The sequence below is a fragment of the Balaenoptera borealis genome (assembly GCF_965194805.1).
Source record: "Balaenoptera borealis genome assembly, chromosome: 11".
Classification (NCBI taxonomy): Eukaryota; Metazoa; Chordata; class Mammalia; order Artiodactyla; family Balaenopteridae; genus Balaenoptera; species Balaenoptera borealis.
In genome coordinates, this window is record NC_138868.1 from 98750355 (window position 1) to 98768990 (window position 18636).

General features: G+C 36.0%; 1 protein-coding gene and 1 long non-coding RNA gene across 4 annotated transcripts in view; one reads left to right on the plus strand and one right to left on the minus strand.

Annotated features, from left to right (window-relative positions):
- The window catches only part of LOC309606124, a 40993-nt gene extending 30941 nt beyond the window's left edge, over positions 1–10052 (minus strand). The window contains exon 1 of the long non-coding RNA XR_014231667.1: positions 1785–10052. This is a non-coding gene — a long non-coding RNA (uncharacterized lncRNA). The remainder of the gene's footprint in view (positions 1–1784) is intronic.
- The window catches only part of CBL (Cbl proto-oncogene), an 89628-nt gene that overhangs the window by 35962 nt on the left and 35030 nt on the right, over positions 1–18636 (plus strand). The gene's annotated exons all lie outside the window — the stretch shown is intronic.

An 18636-nucleotide genomic window follows, 5' to 3' on the forward strand; every position in this document is an offset into this window, starting at 1 on the left:
CAGGAGTGCTTTTCGTGTACTTATTTTGTCACACACAATGCTTTTTAAAATGTCCTCAATATTCAAAATTTAATAAAATTAATGGTCTTTCCTGCTTCATCAAGGACATTCTTAAGTGCAACTAGCATTTTGCTTTTGTTTTTACTGCAAGTCATGGTGAAGAGTACAGTGCCTACATGTACAGTTCAGTGCTCCTGCCTTGATTCAGCTAAGGCACCAGCAGACTCAACCCAACTTTGTGCCTTCAATGCAAGTATCAATACAGTGGAAAAGATGAATCATGTGGTGTCTTAATATTATTATGGAAATAATTTTAACATTGCAGACCCTCTGAAAGGGTCTCAAGGACTCCTAGGGATTGCATAACACACTTTAAGAACTGCTATATTGATGTCCACATTTCAAAAATGCTATAGCCATTTTTGAAAGTGATTAATGCTGCTGTCATTTTGGTACAGTTCCTTCTAATCTCTTAAAGAGTAGACTTGTTATACTGTTCCAATACTGCTTTATAACTCTGGCGCAAGGCAGGCTAATCTTACCCCTTTTTATGTTTGAACCATTGTACATTTCAAGGGAACAGAATATCAAGGCTGGTAAATAGATTTTAATAATTGCTGGTGCTGTGGATAGGTTGTAGCTGCTTAGATTGTTGTCTTGAGGGGTTCAGTGGATAAGGGTTCCTGGGTGGAATAGAAATGTCTTCCTTGGACTTGGGAAAGAGATATGACAATGTCATAATTTGCTCTTTGTACTATTTTAATCCAAAATTTATAGTTTTGGAAAATTTTTATCTTATAATTTCTTCAGAAAAAAATTCTTCTGTTCCCTTCCTTCTACTCTCCTTCAGGGGACTCCATTTATATATATATTTGGCCACTTGATATTGTCCCACAGGCCACTGGTGCTCTGCTCACTTTTTTTCCAGTGTTTTATTTTGGGGAGTTTCTATCACTGTGTTTTTGAGTCAGTTAATCTTTTCTTCTGCAATAGTTAATCTGCTGCGAGTCCCTTTCATTTTAGTTTTCATCTCTAGAAGTTGGATTTAGATCTTTTTTATGTTTTCCATGTCTTAACATGTACAAGAGTTTCTCCACCTTTTTGTATAAATAGAATATAGTTATAATAACTTTTGATATCCTTGTCTGTTAATTCTGTCATCTGTGTCACTCATGGATTTAATTCTATTGATTTGTTTTTATCCTCACTAAGTCATATTTTCTTGCTTCATTGCATGTTTGCTAATTTTTGATTGGATGCTAGACATTGTTAATTTTACTGTGGTAGGTACTGGATACTTTGTATTCTTATAAATATTCTTGAGCTGTGTTCTGGGATACAGCTGAATAGTTTGATCCTTTTATACTTTGTTAGGCAAGGCCAGAAAAGCTTTTGTTTTTTTTAATTAACCTTTTTTTAATTGAAGTATAGTTAATTTTGTAATACAATGTCATGTTATTTTCAGGTGTACAGCAGTAATTCTCTCTATATATGTATGTGTGTATATATATTCTCTATCAGATTCTTTTCCATTATAGATATTGAATACAGTTCCCTGTGCTATACAGTAGGTCCTTGTTGTTTATTTTATATATAACAGTGTGTATATGTTAATTCCGAACTTCTAATTTATCTCCCCCCGCCCCTTATCCCCTTTGGTAACCATGAGTTTTTTTTGTATGTCTGTGAGTCTATTTCTGTTTTGTAAATAAATTCATTTGTATCATTTTTTTAGATTCTACATATAAGTGATATCATATGGTATTTGTTTTTCTCTGTCTTACTTCACTTAGTATGATAATCTCTAGGTCCATCATGTTGGTGCAAATGGCATTATTTCATTCCTTTTTATGGCTGAGTAATATTCCATTATGTGTGTATATGTATGTGTATACATATCTTCTTTATCTTCTTTATCCATACATCTGTTGATGGACATTTAGGTTGCTTTCATGTCTTGGCTATTGTGAATAGTGCTGCTGTGAACATTAGGGTGCATGTATCTTCTCAAATTAGAGTTTTCTCTGGATATATGAATAGCTTTTAATCTAGCCACATGCTAGATTCTACCCGTGCTCTACCCATCTACAGATTTCCACACCACTCCTTCTCCTTTGTGAGAACTGGGGAGTGTTTGCTGCACTCCTTTCAGGTGGTTCTTTCCCTGTGTTCATCAGTGCTCAGCTACAGATCTCCTAAGCTTCCTTTCTCTATGCAGCTCTCTCCTCTCTTGTATTCTGTACTGAGGACTCCAACTGCCATGGTTTCCCCAGACTCACAATTCTGTCTCCTCAACTCAGGAGACTATCAGGCTCTGCCTGAGTTCCCCCTCCCAGTGTTGAGGCCTAGAAACTCCAGGCAGTAAGTTCAGTCAGTCATAGAGTTCACTTCCATTTGTTTCCCCTCTCTTAGGGATCACAGTCCTCTGCTGCATGATGTCTACTGTCTGGAAATCATTATTTCATATGTTTTGTTCAATTTTTCAGTTCTTTCAAGGAGGGTAAATCCAGTCCCTGCAGTTCCCTCTTGGCTGAAAGCAGGAGTCTCGGTCTAAAATTTAATTCGGGATTTTTGCAAATTCAGATGCCATTAATATTACGTGCTTGCTATATGCCTGAAAAGTTCAAATGTGGTCTAGTCTTTACTCGCTCCCTACCTCGCCACACATATTAATTGGGCACTCTCTTTTATGTTGAACAAAATGAACATGGCCTTTGCCTTTATGTATTTTACACTTTATAAATGTGGAAACCGAGGCTTGGAAAGTTAGAATAGGTTACCCAAGTACATACAGCTAGTAAGTGCCAGGGCCTTTTTTTTTTTTTTTTTTAAGCTTATCTCCCACATGTTTATTACCAACTACTTTGGTTTTCTTTGTTTGAATATAAAGGAATGATGATTGTGTATTTCATTTCACATTGCAGAAATGATCCCATGGAGGCCATATTTCAAGTAGTATATGAAATGGTTAACTACATAAACTTGGGGAAGTTAAAACATTTTAATAGACATGTCATTTGAACACAAAAAATATCAATACTGTGATTTACTACAGCATTAGGTATTCACATAGCAAGAGAATTTCACTCAAAATATTTCTAATAGAGCATAGGCTTGATTATGCAGATAAAGAGAGAGAGAGAATGTGAAGGTACTCTCCCTTGCCTCCCCTCAAAGCATCAGTGATGACTTTTATAAAACCAGAGCAGTATAGAGAAGTAGGCAGTGAATGTCAAGTAGAATGTGCAAAATCCTTTTCTAATCACGTTGCTCTAATAGTGCCAACCAAGACTTGCTCTAAAACCATAATACTTGTGAAGTCTACAACTGCATTTAAATTAGAACATCTTAAAGAACAAGCTCAAAAGCTGGCTACAAGAATTTTTTTTTTGCCAGGCTGTACTATACAAAGCAGCAAATGCTTGCTAGAGGTACCTAGTAGTGTGAAAATGTTAGAAGCATTATGAACTTGAATCCTGGCAATGTATTTTTTTTACTTTTACTTACTGTGTATTGAACCTGAAATATATGTTTTCTTCGGAAAGCTTAAATCCTATGTATTAAATTTGTTAAAGAAATGGAATAAAAAACGTTCGTTAGCATTTTTCTTTCCTCTTTGTTTAAACCCTCCCCCCACTCCTCCATGCAAAACACTCATCCTGCTTAGTGTCTAATAAAATATATCTAAATGATTTAAGTATTCAGAGTTAATATTTCTTAACTTGTTTCATTCTTATTCTTACAGTATTTTTCTTATATTATTTACATTTAAAATAATTAGTTGAGTGTTTTATTTTCCCTGTAACGTTGAACCAGATTATAGTGATCCCTTTTCTTCTATTCTTCTGTTCTAACTTCAAAGAGCATGATAAAAAAGCCACTTAAGAAAGGAAATCTTTCATCATTATTGCTGTTAACAGTGAGCTTGAGCTAAGTTCTCTTGACATGAACTTTTGTGAAGGGCTCTTTAGGCCTGCATATGACTGAATATTATCTATTTTATTTTTTATCACTGGATTAAGGTTTGATAGACTAGGTGAGTGATTAAGGTACTGCCTAATTGCACAGTTTCTCAGTGTGACTTTCACTTAGTGGCACACACACAGGTCAGTAGACATGTAGTATGGCTCAGTGAGGTTAAAGCAGTCGTAGCGTTAGATGCTAAGTGTGTGAGCTGGATCAGCCAGATGGACTCCTCTGCCATTTACTATCTCAGTATATGACCTTAGACAAGTTACTTCTCTTTGCCTCAGATATCTCATTAAAAGTGCTTTCGTAGGATTGTTGTGAGTATTATAATGAATAAGTTAATGTTAGAAAGCACCTAGAATAATGCCTGGTTCACAAAAAGCAGGACCAAAGTATTTGATTTTTTTTAAAAAAATTAGAGATATATACTCATTGAAAAATTATGGGAGGGAGCAAATTGTTAAGAAAAATGTTGTATACACTTCAAAATAGTTGAAGTAATAAATTTTATGTCATGTATATTTTATCATAATTGTTAAAAAAGAAATGTCATGGTTCAGAGGCTACTGAAGTTTTCTTTATGCAAGTATTCATTCAGCAAGTACTTTTGAGATCTTCCTCTCAGTACATTCCATGTGAACATCAGGCTTGAATTCATAGGTGGAAGGATGATCCTGTATAGAGACGCCGTATTCTCTTGGTGTCCTGTGGAGAGGAGTGCTTGAGTTGAGCACAGTTGGCTGTATCATGAGACTGGGCTCCAGGAAAGGGACTCAACCTACCCCAATGCACCCCTGCACTCTCTCTTTTTATGGGGGTCAATGTGATAAGTGAGGTAAAAAGTGTGGGTCTTGGGTGCCACCTATTTACAGGAGTTGCTAAGAACCAGCTGTCTGGTAACTAGAGACTGCAGAGGTCCCTTGGGAAGATGTTAGGAGGAGCCCCTGGTCCTATTTAGCTCGTTGCCAAGCAATCCAGAAAGAACAAGATGACTGACCAGTCAGGAGTCAAATGCAGTAATCCAGGTAGGATGATGGTGGTTTGGACTAAGGCGGTAACTGAACTATAGTGGAAATAAAGTCATTGGCTCTATGAAATAATCATATATATATATTGCATATGAATAGCTTATTCCTCTGTTTGCTAAGTAGTTTTATTATATGGGTGTACCACAATTTGTTTATCTGTTCACCTGTTGATGTACATTTTAGTTGTGTCCAGTTTTTGGCTATTACAAATACAGCTAATAGGAACATTCATGTCCAAATCTTTGTGTGGGCATATATTTTAATTTCTTTGGGGCAGATATCTAGGGTGATATATAATGCTTCACTGGATTCTATTTAATAATCATTTAGGATTTTCCCATCTATTCTGGTAAGTGAAATTAGCATATAGTTTTTTTCTCATGGTCTTTGATTATGGAAGTAATCAAAATGAATGAGTTCTCTTTCTGTATTTTTGAACAGCTTGTAGAAATAAGAGTTAGCTTTTATGGGGAACCTATAGCAAAAATTCTTCCGTAATACCATCATGGTCTAATATGCATGCTTGTACACACCTGTGTGTATGACTGTGTCTATGTGTGAGAGTAGGGAATGGATTTTTTTTTTTTTAATTTTTTATTTTATTTTATTTTTTTTAATGCTATTCTTGTCTGCTTACATTCTTTTTATGTATGTATGTATGTATGTATGTATGTATGTATGGCTGTGTTGGGTCTTCGTTTCTGTGCGAGGGCTTTCTCTAGTTGTGGCGAGCGGGGGCCACTCTTCATCGCGGTGCGCGGGCCTCTCACTGTCGCGGCCTCTCCCGTTGCGGAGCACAGGCTCCAGACGCGCAGGCTCAGTAATTGTGGCTCACGGGCCGAGTTGCTCCGCGGCATGTGGGATCTTCCCAGACCAGGGCTCGAACCCGTGTCCCCTGCACTGGCAGGCAGATTCTCAACCACCGCGCCACCAGGGAAGCCCGGGAATGGATTTTGATACCTACTCTGTTTAATGGTTTTTGGTTTACTCAGGGTTTGGAATAGTCCATTTCCCCTAAATAAGTTTAAGTATGGTGCTTGCCATATAGTAAGCATTCAATGTTTATGAAATAAATAAATTAGTGAAAATTACTGGAATAGAGTTCATTGTATTCTGTTATTAAATTACCTTTTACATTTTTAGTTATGTCTCTAATTTTGTTAGATTTAAAGTTTGTGCATTCTGAAGATTTTTACCAATTTGTCATGAGAGGTTTAATTTGGCACTCTTATGAAGCTTTTAAATTTCTTGTATTCAAGTCAAGATATATTTATGATTTTTCTCCATTTTTTATGTATTCTTATGCTTTATTTTCCCCCATTCATGAATATACCTCTGCTCCTTTGACAATAATTGAAATTTTATCACGAGTTTTACTTTACTGAGTTTAGTAAACACAGTAAATGTTGTTTACTTTTGCACAGTGCCTCTAATGCTTAAGTTCCGTATAAGTTTTCCTGCTGGGAAGTATGATAAATACTGCTGAATAGGTGTTAGAAGCCCTAACATTTGAGAATCTATGAAGAAGTGTTAAGAAACTCAATGCGTTTTCATCAACTCAGTGTGTTTCATCTGCATAGAAGATACGGAGAAACAAAGATTGGGTCTCAAAGAGATGGCATTAATTCTGCCTCATGTGAGAACAACTAAAAAAATTAGCACGATATTCTTATAAAGGTGAATATAGCACACTTAGAACATTGATTGCCCAGTGTTTCCAAATATTTTTCACATGGTTTTGTTTTTGTTTTAAATAAGAGAAGCCTGCCACTCCTGTCCTTTTCTGACTCCATCATATTACCTACCCCACTACTCCCAAAGGGAGAAATTCCAAATCTTTTCAAAACTGTACTTCAGTTTCTTTTTAATTTTCTTTTTTCTTGGCCACACAGCGTGGCATGCGGGATCTTAGTTCCCTGACCAGGGATCGAACGTGCGCCCCCTGCATTGGGAGAGTGGAATCTTAACCACTGGACCGCCAGGGAAGTCCTTCTTTTTAATTTTTAAAATTTTATTGAGATATAATTGGCTTACAGCATTATTTAAGGTTAAGGTGTGCAACATGTTGATTTGATAAAAATTCTATTTCATTTTGATTATCCTGTGTGAGGGAATTAGCAGACAGACAGGTCATTCTCAACTGTGTCAACAGTTTTATACATGATTTCACAAATCTGTTTCCCTACTTGCTCCTCTTTCCCAAGTTGCCTGCTAGACATGCCATATTAATATCTTTCAGACATCTCACACTCGACATGTCTGAACATTGAATGTATCCTCTTCATTAGCAAACCAACTTCCTCTTCTGAGTTCCCTCAGTTAATATTATGTAGTGGTGACAGGTGTGAGTTACTGAGATTGAGTCTTGGATTAATTTCTTTCAGCTGAGGTTTGTTAATCTATAAAGTGAGGGTAATAGCAGAATCAATCTTAAAGGATTGTGAATGAAAATTAATTAAATAATAAAAAATATAAAATGCCTGACACATAGTAAGCCCTTTAAATGTATTAGCTTTATTAATATATATATATTTTTAAGACCCTACTCTCAGCTGCTCAGGCTCAGTTTCAGGTTCATCATCTCCTCCTACTCAGTCATCTCATCTTCTTGGTTTTACTTCTGCAGTATCTCTCAAATCTGTCTTATTTTACTGCCCGTGTTTGGGCTCCCATTACCTTTCTACTGCAGTGCCATCCTAATTGAGCTTGCTGCTTTTGTCGTTTCCTCACTGTTTCATCTTTCATACTGCTTGCCGTCATTTATGGCCTCGAAACAGATTCGATGTCACTCCCCAGTTCCAAACCCTTAATGACTTCCTGCTGCGTTTGTAATATCTCTCACCCCGGTAGTTAAATCTGTACATTTTGAGTCCTGCCTGTGTTATTCAGTTTTATCCTATGCTACCATGATTCTACATTGTAGCCATGTCCGTTTATTTTCGAGTCCCTGAACTTTCTTCTACTGAGCCTTTGCTTTGGTCATTCCCTTGGCTTAGAATCCCTTTCCCTTCCATATTGTCTGTTGAAATCCCATCTACTCTTTAAAATCCAAGAAGCCTCCTGAATTACACTAGTTTTAATTAGTGGTTCTCCTACCCATGCTCTTGTGACTCTTCGTTTTTATTGATACTTTACTCTTGCACTCACCAAAGTCTGCCTAAATGTGAGTCTGCTTTGATAACTAGTCAGGGCCAGGAACACCTTCTTTCCTGTGTTATCTGACATTGTCTTTATTTATAGCTTTTTAATAAAAGTATGTTGAATTTGATAAAAATACTACTAATTAAATACTAAATACTACTAACTAAATAAGTAAAATGCTAATACCAGAGTTGTACAGAGACATAGAATCTTGAACTTGAGGAGGATTATTTTTCATGGAAAATATATTGAAGAAAACGGCAGTGATGAAGATTTTTCTGGTATTGATGCCTCCAAACAGAGGAGATACAGATAGATATAGAAAATTTCATTATTTTTCCCAAGTTTTGAGAATAGCAAAGTTTAGTAGCTACTCTGTGTTTGTTCAGAGAAACAATATATTTAAATGGAAATGGATGTCTGATATGTCATATACTCAGGAATTAAATAATTAATGATAATTAGATATACTTTCTATATACTTGATTAGATTGTATTAGAGCTGTCTCTTGCTCGGTATATAATTTGCTTTGTCTGTCTATGTATCTATATACTTTTAAGTTTATTTTTTAAGTTCACAGGATAAAACTTCTGAAAAGTACTTGGTGGTTTTTGTCATTTGTTGGGGGGAGGGTATGAGAAGTTTTGGAGATTTCTGTATTATGTTACTGATGTGTTTGTATGTTCTTTAAGGAACTGGTATAGAGAAATAGTAATCAGTTCTCAGGGCTAATAGGCTTTTAGCTCCAGACAGATGTTCCAGTGTATGTAACTTACATAGCTGTCTTTCAGAACTTGGGTTGAGTAAATTCAGAGGTTGTTTTGAAATATAGAGAAGTCTGATTATATTCTTGAACTCTTTAGGAAATAATGATGAGAGTACCGTAAGTTAATGTAACTTAGTGAACATTTGCTGAATGTTCACAATGAGTTTTAAGCTATTTTTCTTTTTTTTCAACCACACTAAAACCAAAGGTATTAACTTATAAATATTATGTCTCTATGGTGTGTGCTTTAATGAGAATGTATCACATTAATCATTTAAAAATACTAACTTGGGTGTAAGTGATCTGTTTTACATGAGTTAGGAAAGAAGGAATGTATCTGTGAAAAAATAAATCTTTTCCAGTAGTGACTACAGTGGAGAAGCATGGCAAATACTCACTGCCTTAACCAGGTGGTCAAGGTTAACATCACCAGTGATGTCATGTGGACTTCATGTACCCTCCAATATGATGTGTTGAGATAGGCACTTCACTTCTGTGATATTGTGTCCATAAACTCATAACCCCAGTCAGAGCATGAGAAAAACATCGGCTTTACATATTGAGACACGTTCTACAAAATACCTAACCCCAGTACTCCTCAAAACTATTAAGGTCATGAAAAACAAGGAAAGACTAAGAAGTTATTACAGACCAGGGGAGACTAAGGAGATGTGACGAATAAATATAATGTAGTATCCTAGATTGGATCCCAGGATAGTTAAGGACATTAATGGAAAAAACTGGTGAAACCTTAATAAGGTCTAGGGTGTAGTTAATAGCACTGTACTGATGTTGGTTTCTTAGTTTTGGCAAATGTACAACAGTAATATTAAGGGAAACCAGAGCTGAATGAGGGGTATATGGGAATGCTTTGTACTATCTTTGCAACTTTTCTGTAAATCTAAAATTCCAAAATAAAAAGTTTATTTAAAAAATAAGTAATATTTTTTAAGTCTATAAACGTATTGAATGTCTCTTAAGTGCAAGGCAGTGTGCTCACCACTGCAGGGCATAGAGTGTGTAAGGCACCTTCACTGTCCCTGCCCTTAAGGAGTTGTCATCCAGCTGGGGAATAGGACAACTGATAAAAAGTAGAACATGATGAAGCCAGTACAGAGTGTGAGCAAGATGCTGTGGGGCATGTGGGTGTGGGGTGTCTCAGTTTGAAAGTAGACATTGAATGAAGACTGGGAATCCTTCCCCGCCCCCCCGCCCTCCCCAGTATCCACACCAAGAAGATAGCATTTAAAATGAATTTTGAATGGGCAGAACTTAAGTAACCATAGTCATTGGAAAGGAAATACGTATCATACCAGAAAGCCTGGGCTCTTGAGTCACAGACCTGCTCTGCCACTTATTTGCTCTGTGACCTTGGGCAGGTTATTTGATGTCACTAAGTCTTTGTTTCTCCTTGTAAAATAGGATTAGTAATTTCTATTTCAAAGCATTATTATGAGAATTAAATGAGGTATACATGTAGCTTAACAAAGTATCTGATACACAGTAGGCTCTTAATGTTAACTATTAGAGAAGGAGAGGACATATATTACTGATGTAACACCATCACTGAAGGCCTGGGGCCTGGAAAGTATAGAATGTTTTGGGAAATATTTAATAGTATATGTCTAGAAAGGTGAATCAGGACCATATTGTGAGTGCTTTGACTTACAAGCATAGCAACTTGAACTTTTTTAGTGGTTATTGGGAAGTCATTGAGGATTTTGGTGTAGAAGGATTAAGGAGGTTGAGTCTGTGTTTTAAGATTAATCTGATAGAAGAACGAGGGGCATGTTGGAGATTCTCATGTGGGCTGCTGCCTTCCCTTTTACCTGGTGAATTAGATTAGTGTTTCTTTAGGTTTAAAATTCTATGAAACAGCTCAAAATGCTCTGAATGATAATGTTGTAATCTGTTACCATGTAACTTGGGGGTCTCAGAAGCAGGACCATTAGTATATTATCAAATATACTTAATATGTTTAGTGAAAAAGGCCATTGATATTTTTAGATATATTGGCTTAGAATTTTTTTGAATAGGTGATGCTTTTTGCCTCGCCCCACCCCCCTTTTTTTTAGCAGCTTAAGCAGATAAGAGTTAAACAGTACTTCATTGACTTCCTGTGAAGCTTTGTTAAAAGAAGTTCCGTTGTATCTATTTTTAAAGCTGATTACTGTGAGCAGAGGATGCTGCTATTGAGTTATAAATGTCATCTCAGTAGGTTCTCACTCATCATTCTTTGGATGACACTAGTGTTTGCATATAAGGTTTTGGAGTTTAATGAATAGAAAAAGCAGCTCAGTTATCACTGAAATAGTACCAGTAAATGAAATACTTAAAAGTATTGTTCACTTCACTATTGAGCAGTATAATTATTTATCATCATCTATATAGGTTTTACAGCCCACACCATGGCTGAATGGCAAAGAGTGAGTTATATTGTGACCTCATTTGGGAAATATTTTACAGCTCCAAAATGGTATTGTATGATGTTGTGCAGTTTGTTTGTCAATCATTGTATTGTGTTAATCATTCTGAAATTTACCCACTGGGAAGTACAGGATCGTTGGGTCTACAGATATTATTAAAATAGATTATTGGGGTTTTCCCCCAATGTTTTATTATAAAATTTTTTTATTATAAAAGTCAAACAGAAATTGTAAGAATTTTATAATAATTGTATACATATTAACTAAATTATTGTTTTCAAAAGGAAAGCTCCACTTTCTTCTCTTTTTAAAAATCAAAACGACTTCTGAGTCTTTGAACCATTTTCACATGTGATAGTATTTTCATATAGCTGAGATGATTTTTGATGTTTCCATGTTATTTCTTCAGAAATGATAAAATTCTTTGAGTAAAATAATCCACTACAGATTCTGGAGTTTAGCCAGATCCCTAATGTTACGAGTAGATAACAGTATTTTAATTTATCCCCATATATGGTTCATACAATTAACTGTTCATTTAAATTCCATAAGATATAAGTTTATTTAAATTCTTTGCAGGCAGAAATAAAATATACTTCTAAAAATTATTATTTCTTGACATAATTTCTAGTCCTCTGTCACATAAGGATAAAGTGCTAGCTTTCTTTCTCTCATGTTTTTCTTCTTCAATCTTATGAAATTAAACTGCTGAAGTTAAGGTTTCTTTTCCAGTTTCAAATCAGTGATATAGCATAAATTTATACATTTTTATAAATGGAAAGATATCTTTAAGAGTAATTGGTTCCAGCTTCCTTATATTACATTGGAATCAATGGAGGCCCAGAGAGGTTAAATAACCTCACAGGACACAATAAATTAATGGGAGACCAGGAAATACATTTTAGATTTCTAGTTGTCTTGACTGTTATATATATTTTCAGGTACTCCTTTGTAGAAAGAATAGACAGAGCATGCTTGTCAGTTATAGAATTTATCTCTGTCAAAATGGAGTTTCAGAAAAAGTACCATAAGTGAGAATATCTTTATGAATACATTGGACTGATTGTTTTGTAAGTCATCATTTAATTTTTTTCTAGAAGATCTCAACCTCTCTCTCTTTTTTTAAATAAATAAATTTATTTATTTATTTATTTATTTTTGGCTATGTTGGTCTTCGTTGCTGCACGCAGGCTTTCTCTAATTGTAGAGATCAGGGGGTGCTCTTCGTGGGGTGTGCAGGCTTCTCATTGCGGTGGCTTCTCTTGTTGCCGAGCACGGGCTCTAAGGCATGCGAGCTTCAGTAGTTGTGGCATGTGGGCTCAGTAGTTGTGGCTTGCGGGCTCTAGAGCGCAAGCTCAGTAGTTGTGGCGCACGGGCATAGTTGTGGTGCACAGGCTTAGTTGCTCCACGGCATGTGGGATCTTCCCGGACCAGGGCTTGAACCTGTGTCCCCTGCATTGGCAGGCGGATTCTCAACCACTGCTCCACCAGCGAAGCCCCGTACTTGTCTTAAACATTAATAAATACACTTTAATATAGAGGGTTAATATATCTCCCCATACTATGTTCTTTTTTCCATTTCCTCTTTCTCTGCAACGTACTTTGTGGCCAAGAGTTACAAGGCAGCTTGTTTTTCAGTATTTTGTGTAATAGAAAATACATTGGTTGGCATCATTTGAGGAGTTTTCTGTTTATCTCATATTCATATAAAGGCTACTTTCCCACACTGTCTTGCTTGATCTATAGAAATGGTGATTGTGGTTTCTATCAGGTTGTATTTATCTTTCTACTTTTGAAGCTAAAACAGGAGCTATAATTGTGCATTTAATTTTTATATACTTAAATATTAGTGACATATAAATCTTAGTCCCTTACTAGCTGAAATTATGCACAAGAAAATGTATACCATTACTTTAGGCCTGGGGTACAAAGGTACATTGGCTTTTAGAATAGGACCTGAGGTAGGGGGAAAAGAACTCACACCAGTCTTGAACCTTTTTAAAAATTGACACTGCATACTGAATCCGCATTTGATTATGGGGAAGTTGTGAGAGGACAAGAGAAGGGAAAGATGGAAGCTATAGAGTAGAATTTGCAGTTACTTAGATGTAAATGGTTAGCGTGAAAGATATTAAAAATGACTTTCTTCAAATACTGAGTTAAAGAAAAGCTTGTATTGATCCTACTTGCTGCTACTCAAAGAAAGAAAAGTTTTGTCTTCAGGGCATTTACAAAAAATAGAACAGTTGTGTTTCTTTGTGGATATTTGGAGAAATGTTAGAACATATTGTATGAATTGAAGTAACTGCTGACAGAATTTTGAAATGTATTGCTTACTTGTAATAAGCCCAAATATCCATCATGCCTCATTGTTCTTAGTTTACATGTTTAGACAGATTTTGCTGATTAAATTCTGCCCTATACACTGTAGACACTGAGCCATAAGCCTAAGGCCTTAAAATGTTATTGAAACAGAATTTAAACTCAGACCAGTTACAGAATACTCTGACCCATGGGCTTTTGCAGATTCTTTTTTTTCGTTTTAGGAAGTGTGATGCTTACAGTGCACATCTCTGGTGGTTTTAAGAAATGTAAGCTGGCTTTTTGGGGGATGCATCCTTGAGTATGAAAGTGTCTTAAATTGATTTTCAGTAACTATTTCAGTCAGCACTTCAAATTGCTCTTAGGCACCTGGTGCCATTACATCCTTGCGGTCAATAACTTTCACCTTTTTGTGGCTGACTTCACAAATTAAAAAAGCTTTTTGTCCATTATATTTTGGTATGTATATTTTATCTCTGATCTAGCATAGTACTGGATACCTGGTAGATTCTCAGTGGAAAATTATTTAAAGAGTCAAAGATGCTGACATGGCCCAGTCATCCAAAGACTCGCTTCCTGCCTTCACTTCAGAATTGGCTTAAAAATCAACAATAAGAGAGGTTCCTGAGACCACCCCCTCTAAAACGGCAATCTTACATGCCTCTCTTCTCATACCCTGCTTTGTTTTTCTTCAAAGCCTTTTTCTCCTACTACCTGATACTCTGCCATGGGAATGTGAATGCTATAAAACTAGGAATTTTGTTTTGTTGCATTGTTGTATCCATCCCTAGTGCCTAGCACACAGTATACAGTCAGATGTTTTCTAAAGGTATAATAAAGGTTAGAAATTATGCCAGATGCCAAAGGGATATAAATATATATCAGAAATGAATTCAGCCCTCATGTACACAAATAACTGTAGTACAAGATGGATTCAGATGACATAAGAGAACTTCAGTGAAAATACTGGGGGTATTTTAGAGGTTTATTACTTCTAGCTGGCTTCTTAGGAAATGACAGTTAAGCTGGGTCTTTTGCAGACTAAGGAACAAATAAGCAGTGGTTCAGAGGTGCAAAAGTGAATAAGGGTAGTATGTATAAGAAGAGGTAAAATGTTTAGTTTGAGTAGAATATACTAGTGAAATTAGTTATAAAGGTAGGTTAGACCCAGGTTAGTGGAAAGTCTAAAAATCAAAGTTGAGTTTGGATTTTGTCCCACTGGTACTGTAGAAATTGTTACCCCCCCCCTTGAAAGGCAGTTATATGTGGTATGATTGAACGTGCATAGGAATAGACTGAAGACGGAAGTTTGAATTATGGAGTAGGTAGACGCAGGTAGCAAGGAGTGCATATTAGAATAATAATACAAATTCAAAGGTAGGATTGACAACAGATGATTAGCAAATTGACAAGTCAGATATGGAGAATAAAGAAAATGGAGGCAGCTAAGATGACTGACTCTAAGGTTCTGAACTTGTGGGAAGTAAGATGGTGTTGTCATTAAATACAGAAAATAGAGAACATGAAGAAAGAGCAGGTTTGAGAAAGAAGGTTAGTTTATTTATTTTTTAGAGGCATAAAGATTTATTTAATTCCAATTAACAAATTTGTTTTTCTTTTTTTTAATTGAAGTATAGTTGATTTACAGTGTTTCAGGTGTATAGCAAAGTGATTCAGTTGTATATATATATTCTTTTTCATATTCTTTTCTATTATAGGTTATTACAAGATAATGAATATAGTTTCCTGTGCTATACAGTAGGTCCTTGTTGTTTATCTATTTTGTATGTAGTAGTGTGTATCTGTTAATCCCAAATTCCCAAAATCTGTTATTACCGCCCTCCCCCCAATCCCCAAGGAAGGTTAGTTTAATTTTGAATGTGTTGCTAGCATTTGAATGGAGAAATGCAGTAGGCAGTTGGAAAGCTACTAAGGCCTAAGATTTGGGAATCTTTTGCAAAGCAGTTTCTGAAGCCTTGAGATTGCAAAGGAAGAGTCAAGAGAGTACATGGGGAAAGAAAGGAAAATGATGGAGAGCAAATTCTTGGGAAATAGTTATGTTAGGAGAATAGAAAGAATAGCCAAAGGAAGAACAAAAGCAAGTAGGAGAACCAAGAGAGGATGACATTGGAGAAACTAAGGAAAGACATTTTCAGGAAGAAGTAAGATTCAAACCTATTTCTTGCAGAAAGAGTTCTGTTGTAACCTTGGGAGTATGATATATGTATTGTGTGGGCCAAAAGGTTTGTTGAATTTTTTCTGTAAGATGGCTCTAGTAGAACTTGGTTGTCTTTAACTTCATTCAAAACAATTTTGTTAGATTGTATGTGACAGCTGTCATATCAGTGTGCATTTAAAAAAAGACTTATCAAAATTGGTGAATTTTTGTGTAGTCATTTTAATATTGAAGATGGAAGAAAAAAAGCAATATTTTCAGCATATTATGCTTTATTATTTCAAGAAAGGTAAAAATGCAACTGAAATGCACAAAAAGATTTGTGCAGTGTATGGAGAAGGTGCTGTGACTGATAGAACATGTCAAAAGTGGTTTGTGAAGTTTCATGCTGGAGATTTCTTGCTGGACGATGCTTCACAGTCAGGTAGACCAGTTGAAGTTGATAGCTATCAAATCGAAACAATAATTGAGAACAATCAACGTTATACCACGCTGGAGATAGCCGACATACTCAAAATATCCAAATCAAGCGTTGAAAATCATTTGCACTAGCTTGGTTATGTGAATTGCTTTGATGTTTGGGTTCTAAATAAGTTAAGCAAAAAAAACCTTCTTGACCATATTTCCGCATGCGATTCTCTACTGAAACATAATGAAACATTCCATTTTTAAAAAATTGTGACGGGCGATGAAAAGTGGATACTGTACAATAGTGTGGAATGGAAGAGATTGTGGGGCAAGCGAAATGAACCACCACCAACCACACCAAAGGCCGGTCTTCATCCAAAGAAGGTGATGTGTATATGGTGGGATTGGAAGGGAGTCCTCTATTATGAGCTCCTTCTGGAAAACCAAACGATTAATTCCAACAAGTACTGCTCCCAGTTAGACCAACTGAAAGCGGCACTCGACGAAAAGCGTCCAGAATTAGTCAACAGAAAGCGCATAATCTTCCATCAGGATAACGCAAGACCGCATGTTTCTTTGATGACCAGGCAAAAACTATTACAGCTTGGCTGGGAAGTTCTGATTCATCCGCCGTATTCACCAGACATTGCACCTTCGGATTTCCATTTATTTCGGTCTTTACAAAATTCTCTTAATGGAAAAAATTTCAATTCCCTGAAAGACTGTAAAAGGCACCTAGAACAGTTCTTTGCCCAAAAAGATAAAAAGTTTTGGGAAGATGGAATTATGAAGTTGCCTGAAAAATGGCAGAAGGTAGTGGAACAAAAGGGTGAATACATTGTTCAATAAAGTTCTTGGTGAAAATGAAAAATGTGTCTTTTATTTTTACTTAAAAAACCGAAGGCACTTTTTGACCCACCCAGTATTTTCTCTGATACACATTTTTCTGCTATACTGTTTAGCATAGCTCTTTACACATAGTAGGTTCTCAACAGCTTAGCATATCTTAAGGGAATCATGGACTCTCTCCTGCTTATCTTTAAGGATTAACATTTGGCAAAATGTTATATAAATATTGAATGCAGTCTGGTGTCCTGCAGAAGTCTTTGGGAAGTCATTGGGACTAATTTGTGCTTTGCAGATTTTCTATCATGTTATCTGTGATATATTCTCGATAGTTTCTATTTTTGTTTCCTCTTTGGTAAAATAGTAAAAGTCCTAACCAGCAATAATTGAAGGCTCTCAAAGTACCAGGAGGAAAACAGTTAATGGAGTTTAGGGATTGGATAAGTGCTTGTATTTTTTATCTTACTTGAGCTATTTAGCATATGAATTATTTTAGGCTGTCTTCAAAGAATATTAATTTTATCACTTTTGTAGGTGCTTTCAGAAATAGGAAACTAGAAAGAATATAACTTGATACAAGTGCAGGAAGACAAATATCAAAAAGCTGAAGCTGATTTGTTGAAAAGCTGATTAGAAAGATTTCAGCAGTGTTTTGCAGAAAAGTTAGGGCTATAGAGACTTAGTGCAGCATTTTATCCAGGAAAGACAAAGATGGGACTAGTGGTGACCCTCCAGTATAGCATTAAAAGAGAAAAATCTATCTGTATTAAAGAGAATTTTTAGGCAATAAAATTGATCATGAATTGACTTGAAATTTCATAGTCCACTTGTATGACAAAAATTGACTTTTTAAAAAATTAATTAATTTTATCTTTGGCTGTGTTGGGTCTTCACTGCTGTGCGCACGGGCTTTTTCTAGTTGCGGTGAGCGGGGGCTACTCTTCGTTGTGGTGCACGGGCTTCTCATTGCGGTGCCTTCTCTTTGTTGCAGAGCACGGGCTCTAGGTGCGTGGGCTTCAGTAGTTGTGGCATGTAGGCTCAGTAGTTGTGGCACACGGGCTTAGTTGCTCCGCGGCATGTGGGATCTTCCCAGACCAGGGCTCGAACCCCTGCATTGGCAGGCGTATTCTTAACCACTGAGCCACCAGGGAAGCCTTTATTTTTAATTTAGATGAGTTGTGGTAATTTAAACATCCAGATTAGTTCATGCAAAACAGGAAATAATACATTTTGCTTTTCTAACATTTCTTTTGTGAGTGAATGGTTATAGCAGTGTACAACTTCTTACACTTATTTGTTGAGTCCTCTTTACCTGTCATCCTAAAAAAGTAAGTTTGTTCATGTAAGTTTATGCTCAGTTATTAGGTCTGATTAATTTAAGATTAAAAGTCTTAAAATAGATTACTGTTTAATTTTTCTTATTTACCATATAACATTGAACAGAGGGAAAGGAGTGGACCTAGTGAATGCAGCAGTCTTTCTTGCATTATAATTACACACCTGGTGTAGTGAATTCAGCACATTTAACATAAAAATAATTTTATGTGTTCATT